The 8,914-nt window shown below is 37.4% G+C and overlaps 1 non-coding gene across 1 annotated transcript; it reads left to right on the top strand.

The window, feature by feature from the left end:
* The first annotated feature begins 583 nt into the window (after positions 1-583).
* LOC147304198 (5S ribosomal RNA) lies at positions 584-702 on the top strand. The gene has a single exon (XR_015127065.1). It is a non-coding gene; the product is annotated as a 5S ribosomal RNA (ribosomal RNA).
* The last annotated feature ends 8,212 nt before the right edge of the window (positions 703-8,914 follow it).

Genomic DNA, 8,914 nt, shown 5'->3' with positions numbered 1-8,914 from the left:
CACAGTTTGGGCTCAGATATGAGTCTATGTACATTTCTGGCCTTAGCTGCTGTATAGTGGATCTTTTGGAATGAGGAGTTTCATTAATTTACTGTTACTATTAGAAAGTATAAAAAATAGGAAAAAATGCCCTGCAAAGTAATTATGACCTACAAGTTTGTACTTAATAAATGACAAGCTATTATAAGTTTAAGAAACGGTTTGTTTTCTGCAATTTGTCGTTTGACACAAACAAGAAGAAGAGCAGCAGCGCCCCCTGCAGTTTGTGTAAGCGAAAGAAGTGCACACAAACTGACCTTTTATACATGCCAAATACCACTTTTTTCGCCAATTAAGATTCTGAACACGTTTTCCATCCAATGATGAAACATTTATTCCTACGGTAAACTTTTCACTTCAGCATAGAAAGCTGTTTAGAGTAACACGTCACTGATCTTAGATCGGAATAGCGTGCAGTTGGCTCTTAAAATCACCGCATTTATTTAAGTAACAAAACAAACTGTTTGGAGACGATCTGCAAGACAAAAGTCTGAGAAGTGCTCCTGAAGCATTAATAAAAGGGGTGTTTGTCGTTTAGGGTGTCGCTTACGGCCATACCACCCTGAACACGCCCGATCTCGTCTGATCTCGGAAGCTAAGCAGGGTCGGGCCTGGTCAGTACTTGGATGGGAGACCGCCTGGGAATACCAGGTGCTGTAAGCTTTTTCACTTACACAAACTGCAGGGGGCGCTGCTCGTCTTCAGTGGACATGTGGAGCATTTTGCTTCCTGGTCAATCGTTGAAGTTCAAGGCCCTTTAAAATGTATATTCTTTACATTCAATCTTTTTAATATAAACCATAAAATATTTATGTGAAAAATTCTGTTATCTTCATTTTTCTTGCCTTGAGTTTTAAGTTGATATTTAGGGTTCATTTCCACTGGTTTTCTTAGGACTCAAATATGACAGGGGCGGGTGTTATGTGGGCCAGATGTGGCCCCAATTGTTACACCATCTGGCCCATAGATATTGGAGGCCGAGTAGAGGCAGCCAGACTCAAAATGAGTCAGTGCCAGAAGAGCAATGCAGATACGGAGCATGATAGGGCCCCCTACTTATTGTGCACTTAAAAAACAAAAACAACAAAACAAACAAACAAACAAAAACAAGGCAGCCAGTTTAGATTCACACAGTTGACCTCATGCAAGAACCACCTGGAAAGGGATTTATTCTTAGAGTATGAATAAAGATGTTCCATTCATTGGTTTTATTTATTATTTGGAGTGGTCCTTTCTTTTAATGCATATTGTGCTTTGATACTTTAATTAAATTAAGTAAATAAAACAATCCTGACTCAGCTGATGTGATATTTTTTGTTGTGTTGCTTGTTCTACTGGCACATAATCATCTTCACAGACAGTGTTGATAGTGTAGTCATCTTGTTTCAGTCTACAGGTATCTGAATCAGGCCTTCTCCCCTCTGATGTGAACTTCTACTTCCTCTCTGGTAACAGTTCAGCAAAACTGGACAGGATATGAAAATACAGGAATGAAAACATCAAGTGACAACGCAGCAGAAAACCTTTTTCAAACATTTTTATTAATTAATGCAATTTACAGTCAAGCCAAAGAGCGAACTATATTAAGTGATACGTATTCACATTATGTCCTAACAGGGTTTACAGCATATCTTGTGTTCTGTAAGCATAATTGTTACAAAAAGAAAAAAAAAAAAGAAAACGTATAAGAGAAATCAAAGCTTACAATAACAAGAACAAGGAGCTTAGCAGTGGATTTGAAACATATGAAATGAGCAAAAGACCCTCACCAGAACAGGAATGACAGCAAATTCAGTTTTGGCATGTTGTGGTTTAAATAAGGGAGTAAAAGAGATAGAGAAACTAAAATATATGCAAAATATAAGTGAGCTCAAAATGACAGGAGGAAAGGGAGGTTTGAATTCACGCGGCTTTGCAGGGCTACCTCTGCCAAGAGACTTTGGTCACTTTGCTTCTCTGTCATGGCTTATAATTATAAGAAAGAAAAGAAAAAAAAGGAGTGTCCTGGTATTAGTTCTGAGTTAATTTTGTATCAATTTTGATTATCTTCTGTCAGAAAACAACAACAAAAAAGTTTTGTAGTCAACTGCAACTCCAGGACAGACTGTACATTCTCAGGAGGTAGATAACATGAAGTCTTAAAAGAAAGCGTGTCTAAATTGGAATCGAGCTCTTTGTCAAGTCTGTGAAACTGTAGTGCATAATTTGTTTAAGGCCAAATAGGAACCTCACTTGTAGATCTAAGGCTATTTTAAGACAAAGGGTGTCAGGGTGGAGGAGGGAAGTGCACGGGATGGGATGGAGGGGTGGAGGACAGGGTGAGCAGATACAGCCCTTACATGTCAGTGCCTGAGTCAACAGTCGCGCTTTACCACAGCTGCTCGGTGCACGTCAACCCTTGGTTAACTGAACCCAATCTCTTTTTTTTTCTCCTTTTTGGCTACGCACATGCAGGGAAGATGCCAAAAAAAAAAAAGGATAAAATAAAATAGAAAAGGACGCAGAAATGAGACGAGGAATATTCTGATTGACATTATGACTTGCATAAATGACACGTTATTTGGCCACATGGTGTAACATGTTACAAGAAGAGCTATCAGCGTGGGCACAGCCTGAAGTGACATTCAAACCTCCCCTAGAGGGGAAAATTATGTTACTGGACAATATGAAGCACACTAAAAGAACAAAACAAAAAAAACAAAAAAAAAAAGGTCAATGCAGCATATATCAGGCTTATGAGGTACTTCATGAATATATAGATATATCAACGTTTTTAGAAAAGCTCCTCCGAGTCATATTATTCCTTATAATTCCTATTGATAGCGTAAAATACCTCGTCAGTTTTATTCTTATTATCAGCCCAATCTCAGATGGGCCTCCTTTTTTTTTTTTTTCTTTTTCTTGAGACCGCTTTGAAAGTGCAAAACACAAATACTGATCGTTCTATGCAGCATCTACACACGAGGTTGCATGGTAGTTAAAACTTTTTTTTCTTTTTTACTTTTTATGCGGCATGACAGATTTTAGTCAAAACTTTATTTTGAAAGGACTCACAAAACCCGAGAGAGAGAGAGAGAGAGAGAGAGAGATCCGACAAAAGGCTACAACCTGTACTCAACAACCACACACGACCTCGCGTGTGCCTTCCGTCGGATTTCAATTCTTTTTCTTTGTGTGAAGTGTATTCAGATGTGGATTTTCCCTTTGTTAATGAAAAATAATAATAATAATAATAGTAATAATAAAAAATAATGGCATTGAGTGTGGCGAGTACCAGATGGGGAAATCCACTCTGGATTTTATTGCAGTTTGGGTTGAAAAAAATGTAGGCATGTGGTAACAGCGTGGCTCTGTTCACTAAGAAGCCTTGATATTTCTAAACTTGCTGGCAAAACAAAAACTGAAAAAGAAGCTGGTTCCATAAATTGAGACTAAGTTTGTCTGATCTCACAGGCATTTGTCTTGCCAACTAAAAGCCTGCCCACAGTGGACAGACTGGTTTAAAAAGAAAAAGAAAAAACACCAACAATCTGCAGCCCACGCTCAGGAAATTTATTGCTGTGCATACATCTTTGCAACAAACCTTCGTCGCCACTACAAACGTCTTTTTAAAATCAACAGGTTTTGCTGGATTATCAACATGTCATGAATTAGCAATTACGATGGCACCTTTTAAAAGATCCAGACATCTTTTATAGTTAGCATTACACGTGAACGAGTCCTAGATTGTGCTTGGCTGTCTTCATCGACTCACATTAAAAACAATGAGACTCCCGATAGTAAAAAAATTTGGTCCGGTAAAATGTAACCAACTAAAGCAACCAACCAGTCCATGCAGGATTACTTATTAAGGGTGAAAACCCCCCAAAACAGACAGTGCTTTGATGTGATATTGGCTTTCATTGGTTTGGTCACTACAATTTCTTCATTTTGTTGTCACTCATAAATTAGGGATAATATTAGCTAGCACCCGACACTGCTCTGAGGTAGTTTTATCCAAGTCAGTAAATAAAAAGCCAAGTCGTTCACAAGACTAAAAATGCTTGGAAAAATACAAATAAAAAATACCCACAAGTCTTGCATGATTGGATTCATATAGTTCAGCTTAATGGTGATGGCTTGGTTAAGTTCTGTAACGGCTCTCCTCAGTCTAGATCTGATTTACTACGTCATCCAGCCTAACCCTGAATAGCCACCTGGATGCAGATGTGTCACCTGTCAATGCCACAGCTGCCAGATTACTGTGTGCTTTTCTGCACCCTGCTGGTTGCCAGAGGAGCTTAGAAGTTCACTTGTGAATGCACATAAATAGCTATATTCAATTAGAATTTATAGACAAGAAATTAGGATAAAATGGCATCCAGCAGGCAATGATTTAAAAAAGTGCAGTTCGAGCATACCAAACCATCTACTTGACATTAAAATATTCCGTGGATAAAGAAAATTCAAGTGCTAACAAAATGACTGGGATTGATCCTTTTATGATCAAGACATTTTCCTGGCCATTTTTCCACTAGATGTTTAATTAGAAACAAAGTAGTACGGCCAACACTGTAATCTTGCATTCCCGTTTCTTTGGCTTCAGTCACACAGGTCTAGAGAGTGGTTGGCGATCCATGGAAACCTCAAGTGGCCAGGGAACAATGTTTATTCCTAACTAGTTGTTAAGTGGTTGCTGGAAGTTCCTGGCTGTCACCAAAACCTTTCTAGTGAATAGTTTGGTTGCCTATATTTTGCATGGAACATTCCAACTTGTCTGCAAACACTTGCCAATTAACCACTGAGTAGTAGTGAAACTGTGAAAAGTGCAATGCAAAACAAAAACTGTCATAGTAAAAGTGAAATTTTAGCTGAAACCAACACGTTTTAAAAGTCACATCTTTTGCTTTGATGGCAAACCAGCACCATTTCCAGTTTGTGTCGCACTTTTCACAGTTTCACTACTGCTTGGTGGTGGTTGCTAAGTGTTTGCAGACAAGTTGGCATCTCCCATGCAAACTAGAAGCGACCATGGAAATGTGCTAGCAACCAAAACAAGGAGAATTTTGGCTTAGCGCTGTATACCCCTTTGCAGCCAACTTGACCTAGTGACCGCAAAAAACAAAACAAAAAACAAAGAAAAAGAAACTTCCAGCAACCACATTGAAAAATGGTTGCCAGGCAGTCCCCAACTGGTCTCTAGGCCTGTGTGACTGATGTCTTAAACACATCCAAGGTAAAGTGAATGAAACAGCTGCATCCAATGGAATTGAACAGGTCTTTCCTTATTGGTACACCACTGGAATTTATACTAATTGTTGACACTTGTAGCTAAAACAAGAATACAGGCAAACTTTATGGATACCAAACTGGCAGCAAATGGTTACAGATAATTGAGTGGACATTGGCATAACTGTCAGAGACAAAAAGTGATGCTTATTTAGAAAAAAAAAAAAAATCTATGTCACACAGGAACGGGATGTTATGTATATGCCATGTATATATAGGTCAGTTATAGATCTAAAAAAAAAAAAAAAAAAAACAACAACTAAAAAACTAAACAAAACAAAAAACCCAGCTGTGTAGCAATACAAATGAAAAAAGGAACAGAAGTAACACTTAAAACAAAAAGCTTCTCTGCATTTATGTGGCACTGCACTAATTAATGTAATAATTCAGGGAGGATTTTACAAGACAGCTCTGTAGGGGCTGGACAGGAATACGAGACCCGAGGGCTTAAGCATACGTTTAAAATCGAACAGCAAATGAGATCACACACCTACGCAAACCACCTAATATACACACAAAGCGCTTATGTTTTAGCACCTCACACAAGTATGATGCCAGGACTCAAAGGATGGCTACTCTTTGCACCAGTGTGAAACATATGTCTCCTAAAAGTACAGTAGCCAACATCCAGAGAAAGACAGCACAACTGTGAAATTACTACTTTCATTTCATATCAGAAAGAATAAAAATAAAAAGATTATATGGTCTGTGACATGAGCAATATTTAAATGACTGAGAAGAAGAAAACAATACTTTCTGGAATTAATAAAGCCTATAAATAAAGAGAAGAAAACAGAAAGAAAAGGCTGTACATAAGATGCAAAGATGAGTATAAATGTACTGGATGGATAGCCTATACAACATTACAAACCACGCAGGTTCTAATTACATTCATTTTTAATATATGGAGCTAGGAAAATAGGATCTACTCTACAAGAGATCTCTTTATAACAGCAAGATTTTCTCCACAAGAGACAGATAAGCGACAGAAAGAGGAGACATTACTATACAGAGGGTAATGGTATGGAATTAATTCATGTAAGGGGACTGCTTCATTAGAAAGCCGGCTTTAATTTTGTACTCCATGACCATTAAAAAAAATGAAAATAAATTAAAAAGAATACTATTAATAAAAACAAACAAACAAAAACGCAAAGGCTGATGGTTACCATTTGGAGAAATGTTATCATTACCTCTTAAAAACTAAAGAAAATTATGAGAAAATAATTTGCTGATTAAAATAGCTTATGATAAGCCATTTAGTTTACGAAAAAGCTATTTCTAAAACTTGCTTTATCCGCGTTTTGGCCGCTCCGAAAGATAATGGGAAAACAGCCAAAGTGAGGTGAATGTGTGCATTTAATTGCCTTGTTTGAGAATGTTTTTAGGGGCAGCACTACAGCTGTTCTGAAAGCCTCACTGCTCCACTTTACTTGAAAAGCATTGCCACATTCATCCAGGCTACAAGTATTGGTCTGTTAAACATTCTTGACTGAGCTCATACTGTATTTCATTGTTCTTGTAACAGTCACAATAAAGTATTCTGTTCTATTGTGACGAAGATGATTTATGTGAAAAAGGAAAAGCCTCTTCTGAGTTGTGATATGTGTAGTTTGTAGCGATTTTAGAGAAAAAGAGGCCTTACTAAGAACAACTTAATGTGCACATGGCTGTCACAGCCGTGTCAAACCTTAATACTCAAACACTGTGGCATTGATGCGCCGGCTACAAACCCCCCGCAAATCTCCTGCCTATGATTGGCGACACTTGTTGACTGTGCATCTTTTATTTTGAAAAGCCACCAAAATCCAAAAATCCAGGCTGCCAGCCTGCCCCCTGATAAACACTCTCAATACATGACTAGCTCTAAGTCCTTTGTTTAGTGCAAAGAAAAACAAAACAAAACACACTGTCGAATATTGTTTGTTAAGTATAGGGAGAAAAAAGCCATTTTGACCAGGTTTTATAAGGTGCTGGTGTAGGTAATGTAAAACGTAAAGAAGCGGAAACAAGTTCAAAGTCATCTCTTAAAAAACAGACAGCTTAAAGTTACAAGCCAGTCAGTTTCTGATGTTTGTGCTGTTACAGGAAACAATGATTCAATCTGTCAACAATACATGACGGTTAACTTCTAGAGAATGACTTCCAACTATTACACTATATTCCGACGTGTCCCTTTGAGGAACAGTCTAAGAACTGAACATTCGAGTAAGTGAAGATAGCTGTGGTCGCGTTACAAAGGCCTGCAATCACACAGGAACAAAGACATTCACATTTCCAAGTACAGAGCCAAAGATGGGCTTCTCCTGATTAATTCATCTGTTCTGATCCACCTACTCTGACCGAGATGACTGGATCAAAACAAACCTAAAGCTTAAATAAGGACTTAAATGCATGATTGTACATAGAAATAAATGCTCTGGGGTGAAATTTGACATAAATCTTCGGCTGTGTCATTTTCATACAGATATCAACAAGTACTATGTGATAGTTTTCAGGCTCTATCAATCTATCCGTGGGCAGTCTTTTCTAGATTACTTCCCTAGTCTGACACACAGCACCAACTGGGTACATTTACTTTGTACCTTCTACTTTTGAATAATGAAATAAAATTATCAGACCAAATATGGGTGACATACTTGATGGCATACTGCTCAACTGAAAAGCAAAGGAGTTATTATTCAATATAGAAATAAAATAAAAAAAATGCTGCTTCTTATTGGTGCATAGAATAAAAGGAAAGAAAGCAGGGAAATCTGTGTGTAGGTACAAACACAGTTCAGGAATTTGGTCGTACAGCTCAACACTCAAAACACACATTCTCTCATCAGTCTGAGCAAAACTATGAGGGTGAAAAATTAAAAAAGTTAAAAAATAAATCGCTTAACCACAAACTGAGAAAGCACGTTCACCATCAAGCACAGCAAACGTTTAAAACCTATTCTGCCAAGATGCAAGACTCAAACAGCGCCAATTAGATAGATTGCAGGGGTAATTATACAGAAATGGCCAGCAGTGTGATGTTACCATAACACTTAAAACAGGTAACAAGAGGTAGTACACACGGCCATTTCCACACAATTACGCCAGCGTCACGCAAAACGGCCGAGCCTCTCGCTTCAATTGATTATCTATAAAAGTCACACCATTGCTATCAAAAGTGCATCCAAATTTACATGTTGTGAGACCAGCACCGATAAGAACAATATTGACATCATAACAGTAAATATCAAGTACAGAATTTTCAGAATGCCCCACAAACACAGTCAGTCGGATTTCTAGTTGCTTTTACAGGTCATGAGTACAAAGGGAACCATAGAGAGGTCATCAAAGGGAGAGAAAAGATCCAAAACATTATGATGCTTACTTGTTTTTTAGCATGCAACTACGGAGACTTGTGGACCAGTCCAGTGAGGATTTAAGGTGTTTTACAGTGAAAACATCTAGCACCTAGAATCGAGATGTCCTTTTGTGCTTTCATATAATTAATTATATATATATATATATATATATATATATATATATATATATATATATATATATATATATATATATATATATATATATATATATATATATATATATATCTTTTTTTAATATTCATCAT

Source organism: Aulonocara sp. 'chitande type north' Nkhata Bay, linkage group LG22 (genome assembly GCF_057382095.1).
Source record: "Aulonocara sp. 'chitande type north' Nkhata Bay isolate Kocher_YH1m ecotype deep benthic linkage group LG22, A_spYH_male_GT1.1, whole genome shotgun sequence".
Lineage (NCBI taxonomy): Eukaryota > Metazoa > Chordata > Actinopteri > Cichliformes > Cichlidae > Aulonocara > Aulonocara sp. 'chitande type north' Nkhata Bay.
The sequence above is the reverse complement of the archived record's forward strand: the minus strand, read 5'-3'. Positions and strand labels throughout refer to the sequence as shown.